Below are 20,257 nucleotides of genomic sequence, written 5' to 3'. Positions count from 1 at the left end.
AGCCAGAGCTATGCACAGAGCATCCGTACAATGTGCTCTGTGTGGCTGGCATTGCTAAACAGACAAGCTGTCATATTCTGTACTAGCTGAACATTCCAGCGCTTTTCCTCTGTCAGCCAAGGTAGAGGACATGGCAGTAGTCAAACCTTGAGGTGACAAAGACCTACAGCAGTGTGGTGAGCCCTGTATTACAGAGGGAGTTCACAGGCGTGGGTGGGGAGAAGCGCCTCCTGCCCCAGCACCTGTGTCATACTCCAGAAGCATCCTTGGACCCAGAACAGCACTACTGAAGTAAAGGCACACTCTGTAATGACAGGGACTGACTCTCCGTAGAACCAGATCCTACATACACGCACACACAAATCTCTAGAAAGGGCCGTCTTAAATATTCCTAAATAAATTTTTTTTTAAAAAAATGAGTATTTCTAACACTGCCATCGTTTAGTGGAAAAAACCGAGTAACATATTTTGAAATCCAACAAATAATGTTACCATGAGTTTATTAAACAGGCTACGTGAATACATTTGGACTTGCTAAAAAGGAATAATAGGAAGTTTTATTTATTTAGAAAAAAAATCGTAGTCTTCTGTGCTTAATTCTAAAAAGGGAGCAAATAATTCGTTTTTGATTTTTGTAAGTTATAGGCAAAGAAAGAAAGAATGACAGGCCTTAGATGGCCTGTGGATGGGTTTAATGATACAATCTATGAATTATGGCTATTTGGTGCCACCTAGTGGCAGAGGACTTTTAAAATCCGTTTAAGTTAACCTCAGCTTTTAGAACATTTGTAACGAAAAATAATTTATGGATGGCTGGATTGTCATCGATGTGATATAAAAATTAAGACAAAATTTATTTGGAAATCCTAGATATTAACTAAGATCGCCTCTTGCTCCCAACACTGGAGAGATTTTAGTTTGACTGATAAAAAGTGCTTTATGAGTAAAAGCTATCTAGGGTTGACAGTGTTTAACTCTATTTATTTTTATTTTTATTTTTATTATTTTTTTTTGTTGGGTAGGCTTGTTGGTTTCTAAAGGCAAGGCTATATAGCTAGGATTTGCATAAACTTAGAGATGCTAGACCATCTCAGAATTAATTATCATTAATTGTGATATTACCAACATAATTTTAAAAGGTATAATCATGCCATTTTGTGGGCAAAGTGGAACCTTATAGCATATAGAAGGCTTGAAAGTGCCAGATAAATTTTTTTTTTCAGATTTCAGGAATGATGGAGATTTCGATTTTAGTGGTCATATCAACATAGCCTCCTGACCAAGACACCTTTTTATAGAGAACCTATTCTACTCACAGCATCCAGAAGGAGTAGATGCACATCCTTGGGGTCTAGTTGATTGGACCTGAATGGACACTGGGAAGAAATTGAAATATTCTGATTCTCCCTTGTGATCATTCATTCTGGGAGCACAGAGGAGCTTAATCAAATGAACAAAGGTAAAGCTTTAATGTGAAGAGTCATGACAAGCCAAAGATGAGGCCAATACAGTGGAACATTAAAGCCATTTTCAAGTCATGGAATCCACATAGAAACAGAATAAGCCAGTCTTTAGAGAAAGCAGAACAGTAGGGCTACATGCAGGGAAAATTGATCATGAGGGACCGTATATATTAGAAGAGAAAAGAGGGATCTTAATTTTTGAGTTCAGTTCCAGCCTTCCTGTGCTCAAGCTTCAACCCTTTAAAAAAAATTTTTTTTTGGTCCTTTCTTGTCCCTGATAATACCTTCAAAAAACTTCCTTCTTACTTGACCTAGGAGTTTTTGATCTTTTCAACCAAATGATCCCACACTATAAAGTTTGGTGAAATATACTTCATCAAATTGGGAATGACGTCTTTCCTTAAAACGTCCATAAATATCAGATGCCACCAGGAAATTATAGAATGTTTGAGTGAAATTCTAATTCTACACTGAATTTATACATCTTTAACTGTGGTTTTGATAATATTTTAAGATGTGTACTATCCTCCTGTATTTTCTTTTTCCTTCCTACCATTCACCAAGTGCCTACCTTGTTGCCTCGTAGGAGAGGTATGGGGTGAATGTACCACTGTTGCTGGCTTGGGTTTCCAGAAGCCCTAGGCTGGGCTGTGTTTGTAAGGGGGTGTGGGGTTAGGATTTTATGAAACATGACGTGTGAAAGACTTTTCTAATCTAGAAAAATGTTACTACTGAAAGTGGAGAAGAAAGAGGCTTGTAGGTCGTCCCCTGAAGACAGAAAGGGCAGGCAGTTCAGTCCTGCTTTTTTGAAAGTTGTGCTGTGGGAGGGGATGGGTCAGGGTGATAGGACTCCAGGAAGAAAGAGCTGTATGATAATAGTCTAGGCAGAGGTGGCCACATGCAGCCAAGAAAGTCTTCCTGCCTCCATTATACCTCAAAAGAACCAGCAAAGGGCTCTGGGATGTGCAGGGCCATGTGGCCGAGCCAAAAGCCCTGTGATGATGACAAGGGCCAAATGGACCCCTTCCTGGCCGCCTTGCTCCTGTGTAAGAACCTAGGACTGTTCTCCCATGCTGGACTGGTTCCAGGAAGGGCTGAGGTAATATCTTCAAGATTTAAGCAGAATGGGGGCTAGGAGCTAGAAATGAAGTCGTTCTGCAAAACAATAATTCTTGGATTCTTCGGTGCATGAGCCGAGATTCCACAGAATAATTCTAAAATACAAAGGGCTCTCTTCCTATTTCACATTGACCAACATCTACTTTCATTTTGCAAACATGTTAGGGGGTATCTCCAAACACTAGCTGCTTTAACACCAACCAAGTGTTGATTAAACACATACCAATTCCCGGATTGCATCCCAGATGTGCCACTTTCCCAGAGTCCGGGCTCAGGGGGAAATTGTTTAAAGGAAGTGCCCCAGACTTTCTGGATTCTAACCAGCCTGGGAACCAACAGTCTTGCTGAGTGTCGCCTTTCACTCCGTGGTTAAGTCAGTCTTTACTATTGAAGCCTCTTTTGGTTAAGTACAGTTCATTTGGAGCACTTTTTATACAAGAGAGGAAAAATTATTTTCAACAAATTTACTTTAAAATCACTGTGTAAACCATGCATTCATAATCCCAGTTATTACAGGTAACGGTTATATGGCTACATGGACTTCTTGACATAAAATACTTTCTGAACTAGAGAAAAACCATCTGAGACATGAAGCAGAGCAGATGTAGATTTCTCCTCAGTGGTGAGCTTTTCCTTCCAGCCCATCACTGACCTTGTTCCAACCTTGAGATTTGAATGCCAGGAAAGAGCATTGGGTGTTATTCGCGGTTCCAGCACCTCCTACCGCTTACCTTTGAGTGTTGTAGGTAAGAATTGGATGGCACGGATGATTTGAGGGCTACTACAGGATCAAGCATATCTTTGATACATTTTTTTTTCCCCAGAAGGGCACGTTAGGAAAAGAAAGATGGAGAAAGGAGATAAACTAGCAAAACTATTGGCTCATGGAATATAAACTAAAAGTAGAACATGAGAACTCTTTTTAGGGCCAAGGGACTGGAGTGGGTTAGTCCTAATATGAGTCACCATCCTGGCAGGGTGGGTGGTTGCTGCTGACAGTGATCTCAGAGTGCCCCCCTCCCAGCCCAGGCACAACCAAGACTGACTTAATACAGAACACGGGTAGCAGATGGGGACAGAGTTCAGTCTTTCGAAGTTTTGCTTCTAACCACAGGGTCTGGGTCTTCTCACTCTGTATTTATAATATCTATAAGGTATCCCATGAAAGTCTACTGAATGAAACGGAATATAGGAGCCCTCAGGAGAGCTCATTTTATTGAGAATTACTTAGGCACTTGAGATACAGAGATGAAAAATCTAGTTTCTGCCCTCAAAACGAACATCACTCAAAGCCTCCCATCTAACTTTATGCATATCGTGCCAGCGTGATTGGCAAAGTACAGCGAAAGACCACTAAGCCAACTTGAGGGTTTTGGGAAAGTCTTTGGATAAGGAGGCAAAGAGAAGTGAGTGTTGGCATTGATATGGAAGAGAATGGGAGATGCACCTACACAAGGCGTCTATAGGACATGGGTCCTACAGGCACAGTGTGGAATTCTGACCCTGACTGGGTGAGGGACACTCAAGCCAGTGCGGGTGACAAACGAGGGCTCAAAGCACGGGTAATAAAAATGCGAAGATGGATCTAAGAAGAATTGAGAAGGCAAAACTTGTAGACTTTAGTTGGTTGGGTATTGGGGGGAGGGAGGTCTCTTAGGATGTCTCCTGATTCTGCCTTAGAGAGACAGGAAGTACCTAAGGCAAGAGGGAGATTTCAGGCAAAGACAAGGAGGCATCTTAGATAAATTTCGTGCAAGGTGTCTAAGGGACATTTATTTGCCTACAAGAGCAAGGAACTGGATTCAGAGGTCTAAAGTTCTAAATAGATGTCAGGGCCTCAGATACACATTTGGAGATTTTAAGCATAAGTAAAAAACACGAGGATGGATTTGTTCAAAGAAGTTTAGAATGAGGACAGCAGTGGCTAAAGGGGCAATGCCTCAGTTTACAGCAAAGTAGCTGCAGGCTGAGAGGTCCCACACTTGCCTGCAAGGGTAACTCATGATTCTCTTGGGCGCTGTTGGGTGACATGGCCTTGGTCTGTACTTGGTCATGGTCTGCCTGCTTCTCCTGAACTCACTGGCCCCCCATGCACCCTCAGGTTGCCTGTACTGGTCTAGACTTTTAGACTCCTGGACTGAGTCTTGGCTTGTTTGGCTCCATGGCACTAATTCTCTACCTGTCCAAACACAGGCTTCAGTCTGTTGACTTTCTAGAAGTGGTTGGAATTCCCACCCAGGCTTCCCTGACAAACACAGGGAAGGACACATGGTGGACTGTATTGTTTTGTAAACTTTTTTTTTTTAATTAGTAGGGTCAGTGATTCAAATGAGCTCTAACAGGTGAGACATGAATCAGGGCTGTTGTTATTAAAGCCAAGCGAATGTCCCAGAATGATGCTTTCTTAGGTGCCCCCTTATCCCTGCAGCAGCTCCTTAAGCATCTCCTCAGAACTGTTAGAGGGTAAACAGAAAGCACTTTCTGAAAACAAGGGTTTAAACTCTGATTCTGTAGCTCAAAGGTTATTTGTCTTTGGACAGATTGCTCAGTTCTTCTGAGCCTTATATTCCTGGGCTATAAAATATAATTATTACGTGGGCTTGTTAGCATCAGATGAGATAATGTGTCAGTGCAAAACTCAAAAGGGCATAGGAGTCTCAATAAAAGTTCATTTTTCCTCCTTTCACCATATCTAGGCCCCAGTTGGACAATTTATAGAATCAAAATAAAATCATGGAGTCTTATAGCAGGAAAGTCTTTGGCTCTGGCCAAAATGTCCACATCAGGTGGCCAGTTAGTAACTGCCCGAGGATTACAGAGACTGGGAGCGTTGTGCTCATGCGTGGTGGATTCTGTTTTACCAATGTAGCCTCAGACTGAGGCCAATATCTGACCCGTTATTCTGAATTTCATTTTTCAGAACAATACATGTAATGTCAGTTACTCAAAATTTAAAGCCAGATCACCAAGTGCTGTGTACATTGCAATACCATTTTGGTTAAAAGTCATAGAAGTGGGGGCACCCAGTTGGCTAAGCATCTGCCATTGGCTCAGGGTTCTGGGCTTCCTGCTCAGAGAGGAGCCTGCCCTCTTCCTCTCCCCCTGGACAAGCCCTGGCTCGTGCTCTCTGTCTCTAAAGTAAGTACAAATAATCTTTTTTAAAAAGTTGTATAAACATGCTCCCATATGTATGAATGCATGTAGACGGACATCTGTAGGATTTATATAAAAATTTACTAGTGACTGTGCATTAGAGAAACACTTGATAAAAAAAACTCTATATTAAATGCTTTCCCCCCTTTAATTAGTATGTGCTTCAAAGTTATGATCTTCTTACCTCTTTTTCTTCTTTTTTTAGTGTCGAGCCTCATACCTATTTTTAAAGACAGATAAGGGAGATGTTCTCTGTATTCCGCACCAGCGTGTGCACGTGCGCACAGACATGCACACCTGGAATCAGGGGGATGAAATGATTTTCTAGGAGTGACTTTCTGAGTTTTGTTAGGAACAGTGGAACAGGAATTAGCCTCAGATTTTCTCTTTTTCTTTTTTTTTCATTGTTTTTGTCGATGTTTAGTCTAAATGTTATAGTTCCTCAGCTCTATTGCTTTTGACATAATGCTCAGACTTCTTATCATTCAGGTCATTTTGCTCCAAATGCATTCCTGACTGTTAATTTACTAATTAAATTGAGGTATATACAAATAAAATAATAAAATAAAATAAAATAAAATAAAATAAGGTATATAGAAGTGTGTGTAATATTCAGGTATAATCTTAAAAACACGTAATGGAATGTATTACCTTCCTTGATTAGAACATTATGCATTTATTAAACCAAGATATAATACTCTTATTAAATACTCATGCATTTCAGCTAATTAGTATTTTATATTCCCATTATGAATGTAATATATGTTCCCTGTGAGACATTTGATAAGTATAGAAAAAATAATTTTTAAAAATTACTCGTATATCCCTCATAGTTTGTCTACCCAAAAATAACTTCTCTGAATCTTTTGTGCCTTTTCCTACCAAAAAGGAAGCTGTTTGGGGCAGGATTTTCATTTGTTTTGTTTGGTTCTCATTTTGCGCCTAGATTAGTACCTGGAATATATTAGGAGGCATTTAATTAAAATTTGTGGAAGGAGCAGATAATATATGTATATACATTTATATTTTTGAGTATATAAGAGAATCAGTAAAATTTTGTACCTTCCCTTTTTTTAGTTCATATTAAGTTATTTAAAGCATTTGCATTTTTATGTTATAACAAAAACTTTCTAACTACCGTCATGATTCATAAGGCTCATGGAGTGAATATGTTGACTTTTTTTGGACATTGCAGTACTTTTCACATTTTGTTGCAATGACAAATAATGCTGCTGCAAACATCTCTTTGCACATATTTTCATATTTTTTGAGAAATATCTTGTGTATATTTTTTCAAAGTGAAATTATTGATCCAAAGATGCGAATAGTTCAAAATAAACACTCTTCTTCCCTCCCTTCTCTGTTACTCAGATTTTGAGTACATGTTGAATGTGTGTCCATTTCTTTTTGTCATTGAACTTCCACTTTTGTTTTGTTTTGTTTTTTTCACTTCGAACTCTACATATTCACCAATTCACGCATGTTAGGTGTGTTGTTCAGGCAGGTACGAATGCCTGGGACTTCCCAGCCTATGACTACCTGTCTTCTCACTGCCCAGCAGCAATCACTTCTTTCTCTCTGGTCAGAATTAAGAAGCAGTTCCATTTTGCTTCTACTACCTTCTGAGAGATGAAATTGTCAGCAAGACAAGTCAAGATTTTGTCTGATGCTCAGCTTTTTAGTGTAATGAGATTTCTAGCAGATGTCTTTATAGTGAAAGTGCCCCCATTACTGTTACATCTTTTCTCCGTGACAGATTTTTAATCTGTGTTAGGAAAGCAGTGCCCATGTCTTTTGTTGAACTGGGCAGTCAGTCATGGGCTCTTCTACTGTGATCCTTCAGTTTCTCTTTCTCCAGATGGCTTTCGTCTTTCCCTGTCTGTAGATGTCAGTATAGAAGCCATCCTTGTTAAAAACAAAGCATAAACATTTTCCATAAAAACAAGAACACAATGCATAGTTAGGCCTGTCTTAGAGGTTGTATACACCAACTATGGAAAGCCTAGAAAATGATGAAAAGTTTAAAGAAGAAACCACCAAATAACCCATAATCCCACAATTTAAAGATGGTACTTGTTAATATTTTGCCATAATTCTTCTAGATTTTTTTTCTGTATATGAGTATGTGTGTGGTAGATGTTACTGGAATGGGATTGTATGTTTAACTCTTATTCTGAGATTATATTTGGTATTATATTATAAGCACTTTTTTGACTTTAAAACATTTTTGGGGAAAAAAAAGGTTAGTCCAATGATTATGTAAATTTCATCTTGGAAATAGGTTACAGCTAATTTAATCATGTTTCTGCATTTTTCCCCTTTTGTTTCAATTTGTCGCTAATAAAGACAACTCACCCACAAACATCTCAGTAAGTAAATCTTCGTCTACACAACTGCGGTGGTTTCCCACCGACAGATCCCTCCATGTGGATTTGCCTGGAGAATGTGCCAGCATTGCTTTAGGCTGTGTCCGTGGGATCCTGTATTCCTGCACCCTTGCCCACACTCAGCTTTTGTTATTTTTGTTCATTTTACAGATGAGATTGAAGTCTTATAGTTTTAAATCTTATTAGACTATTAATGAGGATAAACTCCTCTTTCAGGCCATTTTTTCTTCTTCCTTCATTGGAGATTTGCTACCCCACGTAGCAACTCGCTGTGTCTTTCTGCTGTTCAAATCTTTTTTTGAACAATTTGATAGTTTTTAAGTTGACTTTTATTTTAGCACATCAATTCATGCAGAGTTTAAGAAGTCAAGTTGAATTGTAAGGTTTATCGCCACCAACAGCAGTCCTCAGCTCACTCCTACGTGTCATCAACTCCACTTGATCACGGCATCCTTGTCTTTTAGCTGTGTCACCTTCTACTGTCTTCCATATTTCCAAATCACTGAGACAGCTATTTCAAGTATTTACAATTCAGATATTATTGACTTGTTCTTATGAAGTTAGCTATCTTATACACTCCCCACCAACACCTACTTCCTCTCCACCCCACCTTTCAAATATAGTTATAACACGATTTTTGGCTAGAATCAGTAATTGAGGTTTTCACTCATATGGCTATACACATGTTGCTTAGAGTTGATCACGTTTCTTACAAGTTCCAATTTCCAATTTTGTTTTTGTTTAGTTTCAAATCGTTCATCGTTAACTTATTCTCAAGTCATCTGGAACTATAAGACTCTTGTCAATATGATCAAACACACCAGATAATTTTTTTCTTCCTTCTCTCGATGGCATCCTTTGGGAGACCTTCTGGTCTCCTGCTCCCACTGAAATATTCTCTCTAATCCTGCTGCATGTTTTCACCCAAAGCTCCTTTTGTCTCCCTCTTGCCTTGGATTCCATGTTTCTTTTTTGGCTGACTCCCTTCAGCAAGAGGAAACTGTATAGGATATGCAATTTTTGTGATCTTCCATATTGCTTAATTTACTCTTATATTTGAGAATAGTTTGTTTTTTAATACAATGTTTATTAGAAATAATATCCACCCAGAATTTTTTTTTTTAGAAAGGCCCCGTTGTGCTCTAACTTCCAGGGTTGCTACTGAGAAGTCTGACATGTTTCTGTCTTTCATATTCCACCTGTACTTTCTCTCTACCGGTAAGTTCTTAAATCTTCATTTTACTCCCAGTGTTCTGATATTTCATCTTTTATTTTTGGTAGGGTAAATCAGCCACCCCCTCAGCTATTCCTGGCATTCTGTGTCTTTAATGTCTCCAGAAAGTAAACCTCCTGTGTTCTTCTGGGTGGGGAAAGAGCAGTCACTTTCCTTGGAGGGGTTGCTGCAAGGAGAAGGAGTGGTTTCTTCTGAATTTTATTCATTAATTTGTTGATTCATTCACTTATTTGTTCATTCATTTTTGCATTCAACAAACACTTATTAAATACTGAAAATGTGGCAAGCATGGCACCTGGCAATATAGGGAGACATGTTTTTTCCTCTCAAGAAGGGTCTAGTCTGGTTCCTTTTACCTTTTACTAGCATTCTGATTATGTGTTTTCAGTACTTTTACTTAAGTATTAAATCCTAATATATCTCTATGCTTTGATGCTCATTTTGATTTTACTCCAACCACTTGGTGTATCTTATTTTTTCCATAATCTGATTTAACAAACACTTCTTAGTAGCACACTGTGCACCTTCAGTGCTTGGGGTCAGGGATACATAGCAGAAGAAGGATGAAATCTCTGCCTGTACATTGCTCTCTGGCTCTCTCTATTTGCCTCTCCATGCTTCAGAATCTGAGAAAACTCTGAAAGAGATTTCCTTTCCTCTAGGGCCCCTGAAAGTGAGCCGAGAACAAATCTCTTCTTTTTCTAGATTCATAATGTTGGATGGGGTTTTGTTACCTCAGTCCTCTCCAATTCCAGGACTCCATCTCAGGGGGTCCTTTATTCCTCCTCCTTCCCTGATCAGATGTATATGGAGTATGGTCGTGGTGCTCAGAAGGTGGAATTAATGATGGGTGCTACTGAAATAAAAAAGAAAAACAAAAATTTCCTTAGATGATGTTGATGAAACTTGAAAAGGCAAAAATTTGACAACTTAGCTCTCTGTTCCCCCTTGAGATAATGAAGGTCAGGTTCAGTCATGACAATGGGCCGTGTCCCAGGGCAAAAAAGAAGAGGGAAAAAGCACATGGATCAATGAAACTCCATTTTTCTCTCTCAGTCACTCTCTCCTCTCCTTGGGCAGCAGAATTAAAAAACGCCTTGCCAATGACTTGGCCTGCTCTGACCTTTGCAACACTACCACAATGTCCCTGATTCTTGCATTTTCATTCTTTCTTACATGGGCATAAGTTTGGGGGATTCTTGAATTCTTCTACTTGTCTACCAAAATTTAGAATGTTTTCTCAGATAATTCTTTTGTGTATGTGTTTCCAAGGAATATTTGAGTTAGGATGATCTCATAACACAATCTGTGATCATCTCTAAACCAAAGAATCAGGACAGAATATATTCATTTTCATCACAATTCATACAATAGACATTTAAAATAATTTATTTATACCTGCCAACATTTTTATTTCTTCTAGCTTATTTCTTTTTAATAGGGTTAACTGTTCAGGTAATTTATAATTTCATATTTCTCTGTAAATGAATTACATGATTTATTAAATCATACTTAACACCAACACTCATACTTTCAATATCATTTTCGACTTTAGTCTTTTAAAATCCCCTTTTCATCATGGATCTATGATGAGTTCTTTAGAAAATAACACAAAAATGCAAAAGAGGACACAAGTAAATGCCACTTCACAGTTGTGAACACTGATACATATTTTGCATGTTATGCTCTTGCCAATTTTTGATGGGAAAAGTTTATAGATTTTGTAAGTTTTTAAACAAAGAAATGCTCTTTGAAATTTTGAACTTAAGACATGTTTTTAAAAAATGGACTTTATATAATAGTTAAAGAATTTTATGTAAGGTGAAATAGGAGGGATGAGACAACTTCAAAAATTCTTTACAAATTTAGATATGACTTCTGATTTTTACTTAATATTTTAAAATACCTAATTATACAGTATGATAGTAATGGTTCTGTATTCCATAAAATGTTAAATATCTAAAATGTTAGCAGGTATGTGATGATAGTACAAACATAGGGAAATGACTTTTGTTTTGTTTTTGTATTACCTAAAACTTCAGCCAGATAATCTTATCAGCTGCATTAGGCAGTAGTGCTTGCCCAGAGATTCTCAAACATCAGTGCTTTCAATGTAACTTAACATGGTTATAAGACTAAGTTTAGAATCTATTTTTAAACAGTAAACGTCTGTTATAGTCCTTCTTTATAGCTCCATATATTCTCCCCACACTTGCTTTGCTAAGAAAGTCCTAGATACTTAGCCACTGTTTCTTTGTTGGATTACTATTTATTCATTTACTCCAGTCATTTTAAAGTAGTAAATGTTCTCCAATGAATGAGACCTATTTATTTCACACTTCCTTCTATTATATTTTTAGTAACAAATGTTACTTTAGTAACCAGTTACATTGATGAATGTGATCTTAAATGCGGCCAATATTGAGTCACTAATATTGTTTCCCATGTTTTCTGGAATCCATGATGCTAAAGATCATGATCTACTTCATTACCAATTCTTTCCTATGTGATTAAGCTACCACCTTCAATTATTTTGCCTGTTTCTACAAGCCTTTCCAATGTCCCAAACCTTCATTTTTTTATTTAGAATTATTTAGAAATATGAGAAATATTTAAATAATCATACTCTACTGATCATTTTATGCCTTCGTCAACCTTTCTCAAACCGTTTCCTCAGATGGATGGTGACTTTTAAAATTCAGTTTGGCACCTGCATTCATGTGTTCCAGTTGGTGTTTCATTAACACATTATAATCTTGAAAATGTTTTCTGGTTGATTATCTTTGGGAAATACCGTTACATTTTAGTACCATAGTATGTATACTGGTTAGGATTCTTGTGGTTGAAAGTTAGCAGAAAACAACTTGATTCAGTTTAAGCAAAACAAAGCAATTTATTAAGTGGAGGTATGATTTTCTCAAAGACTCCAAGGATAGGAAGGGGCTAAAACTTGGAACTGGAATATTGTTAAGAACTTGGTTTTCTTGGCTTTGCTTTTCCCCTTTTGTGACTCTTTCCTTCTCCTCTTTCTAGCCTCTCCTCTTCTCCATCCTCCCGACCCCCACAACACCTTCTCCTCTTTCTTTTTCTCTGTTGGCTTCTTCTATTTCTTTATTCACAGGGAAGAATTTTGCCAAGCCGTATCTCCTGAGTATTTGAGTTCCAATTGCATTCATACACAGGACTGTTCCCTGGTTCTCAGTTCTGGCTTCAAATTACCAGAAGTATCTGACTTGTCCAACTTGGATGAGGTGACACTTCTGATCCAATTATCGATAGCCAGGAAGGCCCAGGGTACAAATGTACAAATATGGCTGTCAAGGGCTCACTTTATAAAATGGTGATCAGGTCCAAGAAAAAGAATGGGGCATTTTGGGTTGAAAACCTGAAGGGTTATGGTAATATACTGCAATATAGCAATTTCTGAATTGCTATATTTTAATTTAAATTAAATTAATTTTAATTTTTTCCACCATATCCAAATGTCACCATTATTTCTTTGAGTCTCCAGAAAACATTTAGGTTATGGTGATAGGTCAAGTTAAAATCAACCCTAATTTTCATTAGTTTGTAGGAAAGTTATTCACTTCTTAATTTAAAAGTAAATAGTTACCATGAGTTAATAATATATGTTAAGCATTTAGAATAATGCCTGGCACACGGTAAGCACCCTTTAAGTGTTTGCTTTTATTCTTATATCCTAATGTTTATTTATTCATTATGTGTTTCTTATGTGCCAGAAAATATACTAAAGGTTGGGGATATAATGTTGCATAAGACTCTGGGTTTTTTTTTTTCTACCTTCAAGGAGTTCAGTTTAAAATATATCTAGAAATATGACAATTAAGCTTTTGCCCTAAGGGATTTAAGTAAAATACATCAGACTTTATAATTGGTGATAGATACGTTATTTGCAGTGTAAGATGTGACTAAACCTTGTAAATGAAGCAAGATTTACCTTTGATGCCTCTCACATCATCTTTCTGCATGCTGCTTTCTTTTCAGATCTTCCTGACTCTCAGTACTAATTATTTGTGACTCCAAAGTTGCACACACAGGACTTGTTTTCTGCCTACCCCATTAGGAGCTGAACCTTTACAGAAAGCTTCTCTCTTTCCTGTAGATGTTGTGTCTCATTTTCTAATTGCCTGGATAAATCACTGACTAAAAATGGTTGGAAAAGGTATTTTGAATTTTAAAGTGTTGGGGTCCATTGCCCACTCTTCCACGTATTGGATCTGGTGGGATATGGGGGAGAAGAAGGTGGAAGAGTCTATCTGAGAATAGATGATGTCAGAGAATTGAGCCAGAAGCTCAAGTGGTGAACTTGAGAGAAGAAAAACAGATGTACGTCAAATCACGTGCTGGATCCAGGTGTCAAATTGATGAGTGTTACAGAGGAGAGCCCTGGAGCAGGAGTTAGATTTCCTAAACAAGTCGAGCCGAGGTGAACACTGGTTTAGGTGGGAGAGTATGATGAGCACAAGGAGGACTGAATATATGCCTGCCCAAGACTGAATTGAAAACCTCTCAATGCTCTTCTGTGTCCTTTTAGAACTTAAAGGCATTTTGCTAGACAAGTGGCTATGCTACCTGAATTTAGACACTTTCAAAAGGATAAGAAGAGGCCTACGCTGCAAAACTTTGGTTAAGAGTGGATGTGATAGTTTACAAGAGGGCCTCCACTCTGGAAGGGCAAACATTTGTTGACAAGGCAGCTAGAGTTCCTTGCTTCATGATGCATTATGCGTTTTCTACCTTCTAATCCATGGTTATTCTCTCTGTGACCCTGTCTCCTGATCTAATTCTTCTCTACTTTGTTGTTCATAAATGCTTGTCTTCTGCGTGTTTCCCTAACTCGATACGCTTCCATTAGAAGCTTCTCGTGATTTACATACCTCCATGAAGTGATGATGCCTGTATACATACATCCCTCACTGACCCAGTTTGTTTCAGAGTCCTGCATCGGTGTGACGTGCACTTCAAATAGATATTCCACATGCACTTCAGATAGGAAATGTATAAAAGTGAATGTGTTCGTGTCTTTCCGACCTTCCATCTTAAGCTAAATCTCAGTCAACTAACAACAACAACAAAATCTTCATGTTATTTCATCTTAATGAACACTAACACTGGCTATCCAAATCCAACATTAGCAATTTTATATTTCTCCTTCTTCCTCACTACTTATGTATGATAAATAGCCCACTCAAGAAATATCCCCTAGATATTTTCTCAGATCTGTATCTTATCTCCATTCCTGCTTCCCTGTTACAGTTTCCTTAGATAAGGCCCTAATAATTTATTACCTTAAATTTATGTAATGTTTAATACATATGAATATATAGCATCCATGTAAGTTACAAAATCTAATAATAAATCAACAACCACAAACCTATGCCCAACGTAAGAATTATATCACTACCAACATTTTTGAAGTTATCTGTGTTTTTTTTTAATCTGTGTTTTTTTCCCTAACCCCATCCATATACCTCTCTACCTTCATAGAGAGTATCTATTACCCTGAATTGTGTGCTGATCATTTCCAATTTTTAATAGTTTAAAAAATCACATATGCAGTCATAAATGATGCTTGTCTTCTGAGTGTTTCCCTAACTCGATATGCTTCCATTAGAAGCTTCTCGTGATTTACATACCTCCATGAAGTGATGATGTTTACTTTTGCTTGTTTTGAACTTTAAAGCACTTTGCTCTATGTATCTAGTCTTCTACTACTTGGTTTTTCACTCAAAATTATCCTTTTATGACTTATTCATGTGTGTGGAGATCTGGTTCCTTCTTTTTCACTGCTATATAATCTTCTATTATGGAATATGTGACAATGCATTTATCATATTCTTAAGAACATTAGAATTGTTTCTAGATTTCTGCTATTACAAAAACCATTGCTACGAATCTTCTTATACATTTTATTTAAGGCTCACACCCCAAAATTTCTTCATATGGCTTAAGAGTGAAATGGCTTCATTTAAATGATAGTGCCTATTATTTTCCAAAATAGTTGTATCAACTTACCACTGTATCTTTCCCAAACCTCATGTTACTCAACATATTAATTTTGTAAGTCCAGTGCTCTAAATGCTATGTAATTTTAAAAATTTGCATATTACATATATTTTAATGATGTTGACTACCTTTTCATATGATGGGCTTTTACTGCTCCTTTTTATGAAATATCATTTTTTCAGTTGCTACTTATCCGTTGGGTTGCTGGTCCTTTTTCTTATTATGTAGTTTGTCTTTTTACTTTCCTTGTGATGTCTTTCGGTGACCAGTCATTTTTTATTTTAATGTGGTGAAGTTCAACAATAATTCTTGTTAGGGAGGCATGTTTTATGTTTTTGTTAGGATATCCTTGACCACGTTAATTTTACAAAGACGTCCTATATTTTATTTTAGAAATTGTAAAAATTTGGCTATGACATTTTTTTCAGGAATTACCTTTTATTGGGGTGCCTAGGTGGCTCAGTTGTCTAAGTGGCTGCCTTCAGCTCAGGTCATGATCTTGGGGTCCTGCGATGGAGCCTCATGTTGGGCTCCCTGTTTGTCCTTCTCCCTTTGCCCCACCCCCTACTCTTGCTCTAGTTCTCTCTGTGTGTTAAATAAATAAAGTCTTAAAAAAAAAAAAGAATTACCTTTTCTTTATAAGGTGAAGTAGGGATAGTTTCATCATATAGATAACCATATGGATAACCCAACAGTGTTTTTAAGAGTAATACATATTTCCCTAGTGATCTGCAATGGCCCTCTCCCATATATTAAATCTCCTTATGTGTCTGAATCTATTTTTGGGCTTTTTCTTCTGTTTCATTAAGTTGTATATCCTGGTATCTTTTACTTACCATGTCTTAGTAATAAGCCCTAATATATGGTATCTTCCTCTTCTTCTTAAAAAATGCCTTGGTTATTCTTGCGTTCTTTGATGTTCATTTTAGAATTGCCATGTCAAGTTCTACAAAATACCCTGGAATTGAAAATGAAATTGCATAGGTTATACAGGTCAATTGCAGTGGTGACAGGTACCATTAGGTTATCAATTCCTCCTATTCATTAACATGATAGAGCTTTCATTAAGCCTGCTTTATCCTGTTCCAATAAAGTTTTATAATTTTCTCCATACAAATCTTGCATATATTTTGAGCCTCTATAGGTTATTGTCTATCCTATTTTAATAGCTTCCTAAATAGTTTCCTATTTTAATTCCTTAAATCCATCCTTTCTACTGCCTTTTATGATATTTTTATAACATTTAAATCTGTTATATTTATAGGCACAGAAGAACGTGTGATGTTTCAAGTTAAGAACCATGTTACCAAAGGCTATCTACACAACAATCCCTTTTTGGGCAAATTGCATATTTTAATATATATTCATGCAGGAAAATGTCTAGAACGAGGAACACAAAATAAGAAATGTTAAGAGTAATGATTTCTGAGCATGGTGATTCAGGATGCTTGTTTATCTATTTGTTTACTTAGTTTTAAGATTATTCATTTTTGAGAGAGAGAGTAGGAGCAGGGGGAGGGGCAGAGGGAGAAGCAGACTTCCCACTGAGCAGGGAGCCTGACCTGGGGTTTGATTCCAGACTCCAAGATTATGACCTGAGCCAAAGGCAGACACTTAACTGACTGAACCATCCAGGTGCCCCTTCAGGGAGCTTGTTTAAAAATCACTTTATTATTTTGTAAGAACACACTACAGGCTTGAGCACCACACACATACACACCGTATGTATAAATTACATGTAATAATACATCATGGTCTTCATCTTGCTTATTATTCCTCTTCACTAAGAAAGACCAAAACCTTCAGTTAGGACAATGTGTATCCTGATCCTGTTCTGATTTTCTTCTGCTCCCCTGTCACTGTTGAGTGTCTCTCAGTGTGACATTTGCCTTGCTGGCTGCTGCTTCTTAGCTTCTGTCCCCAATTGCCTAAACCTCACACATTAATCATGGAGTCTTTTTTTATGTACCATATTCCACTTAACCAACTCTCTTTCTGCATTCAAAAATAAATGAAGTGTGCAAGAGTTCATATATACAGAATGGTGAAATACGTAACATAAAATGGCATGTGTACCCTCCATTAAGCTAAGAAATAAAACATTGCAAATACAGTTATAAATTCTGTGTGTATTCTTCTCTGCTCACACCCCCTCACTCACCTCCTAGATCTCCTCGTTAGCAATATACTGAAAATGATGCTGATTTGCACAGTTATTTATATCATAGCTAGATTGTACGGGTCCCCAAATGAAAATACAATATTTAGCTTCATTGATAACTGATATCATATGGTATCTAATTCTCTGCAATTTGCTTCTTTTCCCCTCAACACTTTGCTTGTTAGATTATTTCCTGCTGGTACTTAAAGTAAGAGTGCACTTAGGATATAGCATAATACTATTCATTTTTGCATAGTATTTAACTATCTCACATTTAATCAGTTCTCCCCTTGATGGGCTTTTAAGTTGCTTCTATTTTTTTACTTTTATAAATAATAGTCCTGAAACATTCTTGTACCTGTCTCCTTGTGTTCACTTATAAGAGTTTCTCTAGAGTACAGGCCTAGGAATGGAATTTCTGGGTTGTAGGGTATGTGTACCTTCTACTGCACCCATTTTTGTCAAATTTCTCTCCAAAGTTTTATACCTAATTACATTCTCACTGATGGTATGGGATAGTTCCCATTGCTCCATGCCCTTTCTAGCTCTTCTTATCAGATTGTTTCCTGATCTGATGAGTGTGAAATGGTGTTTCACTGAGGTTTAGTTCTGCATTTTCTTCAAACTGAGCTTCTTTTCAGATATTTATTGGCTATTTGGGTTTCTGCTTATGTCTATTTTCTTATTTTTGTACTATTAATACATATTACATTCTTTTTTTTAAAGATTTTATTTATTTATTCATGACAGACATACAGAGAGAGAGAGAGAGAGAGAGAGAGAGGCAGAGACACAGGCAGAGGGAGAAGCAGGCTCCATGCAGGGAGCCCGACATGGGACTGGATCCCAGGTCTCCAGGATCACGCCCTGGGCTGAAGGTGGGGCTAAACCGCTGGGCCACTGGGGCTGCCCACATTCTTAGTAAAAATAACAGTGAAGGAAAAATGCAAGTAGAATCATGTTAACTTTCTCTACCATCCCCAGACTTTCTCCCTGCCACCCCCAAGTCCGTGAGCCTGATCAAACCATCACACCTTCCCTGACCTGTGCTCTGCCTCCTTTCATTTGGTCCTCTGTTTATGCATTTCCCTCTGCTTGACTGAGCCTCCAAAAACTCTTTCAAAATGCCCCTTCTTGGTGTTTCTGTAGATCTGCTCTTTTAACGTATGAGGCACATTACATTAAAATGACTTATTTTCAGAATTATCCCATTCTTGGCTTTCCCACCTTCCTGCAGTGGGCTTTAATCTCCAGGCATCAGGGGTCAAATGTAACCAGCTTTTGCATTCCCAGAGCTCATCACAGTGCTGGACATGCATTGAATTTACCTCTATGGAGAGGTGACTAGGATCCTAGGAAAAAAGCGTGCCAGCCGCACAGTTGCTCCTTCGTGACACAGCAAGGAATCTGTGAGCAGATGCCATTTAGTGATGCTACTGAAAAGGGTAATGCTGAGTAGTTATACTATTCATAGAACTAAGATTGGTCTAGGGCAGTGGTTCTCAGGCCCGGCTACACATTAAAATCACCTGGGAACTTTTAAAAATACTAACATCTGAGTTCTACCTCTGGAGATTCACATTTAATTGGTCACGGGTACATCCTTAGAATTGGGAGTTTGAAAAGATTCCCAGGTGATTCTAATGTGACCACAGTTGTTTTTTGTTTTTTTTTTTTTTTAACAGCTGCTGTTCTCAGGGCACATGATTAGAGTTGGCTACAAGGGCGGCTATTGGTAGCTGTCAAAAGCAAGGGAAAGGCCCAGAGGGGCTGCAGCTGGGACCATCATCCAGCGAGACAGAGGAATTGGGCCAGAAATCCATGGCTACCAAAGGGACCTGCTGCCACCAGGTGGTCAGACCTCATTCACATGGCACTGTCTCTAGACTGGGGGGACCAAGGCACCAAGGTTTCTCATCCTCTTTTCTGTTCTAAGGAATAACACACAGCAATGAGGCAGATGAGAAAATCACATGCCTTTTCTGGTGGCAGTTTATCCTGAGACTCAGAGATGATCTGGAGGGTTATTTGAAACAATAAAAAAGAATTTAAATCCTAAGTCAACCTTCAGCTGTCCAAAGAGAGTGGATGAATTTGAGGAAAGTGAAGTACATTGAATGCAGGTTGAGTTGAATGTTTAACACATTCTTTTTATATATATATATATATATAGTAGTCAAGATTTTTTTAATAATAAATTTATTTTTTATTGGTGTTCAATTTGCCAACATACAGAAATGTTTAGCACATTCTTCAATAAATTTCATCTAGTCATGAAATATTCTCTTCTCCGCCATCTCTAGGCCTGTGTCCTTACCTAACAGATGGAGGGGGAGAGGGGTGTGCTTTATTGTAAGGAAGGTGGCAGTCACTTTGTTGTTCTCATATATTGCTGAGTAATCACCCCAGAAATGGAAAGTCTTAATAACGGCAGTTTATTATTCTCTCTCATGGTTCTGCAGGTTGATGAGCTCACCTGGGTGGTTCTCAGTTGGACTCTCCTGGGGGATACCTGGGCTTCAGGCAGCTGGAAGCGAGGGCTGGCATCTCTGAAAGGCCTACTGGGCTGGGTATTCAGATGGCTCCCTCACCTGCCCGCTGCTGGCTGTCAGGAGGGAGCTCAGAGGGGGCTGCTGATAGAAATGCCAACACATGGCCTCTCCAGGGGACCTCGTCTTCTGACAGCATGGCGGCTGAGTTCTGAGAGGGAGAG

Source organism: Vulpes lagopus, chromosome 13, assembly GCF_018345385.1.
Source record: "Vulpes lagopus strain Blue_001 chromosome 13, ASM1834538v1, whole genome shotgun sequence".
Taxonomy (NCBI): domain Eukaryota; kingdom Metazoa; phylum Chordata; class Mammalia; order Carnivora; family Canidae; genus Vulpes; species Vulpes lagopus.
The sequence above is the reverse complement of the archived record's forward strand: the minus strand, read 5'-3'. Positions refer to the sequence as shown.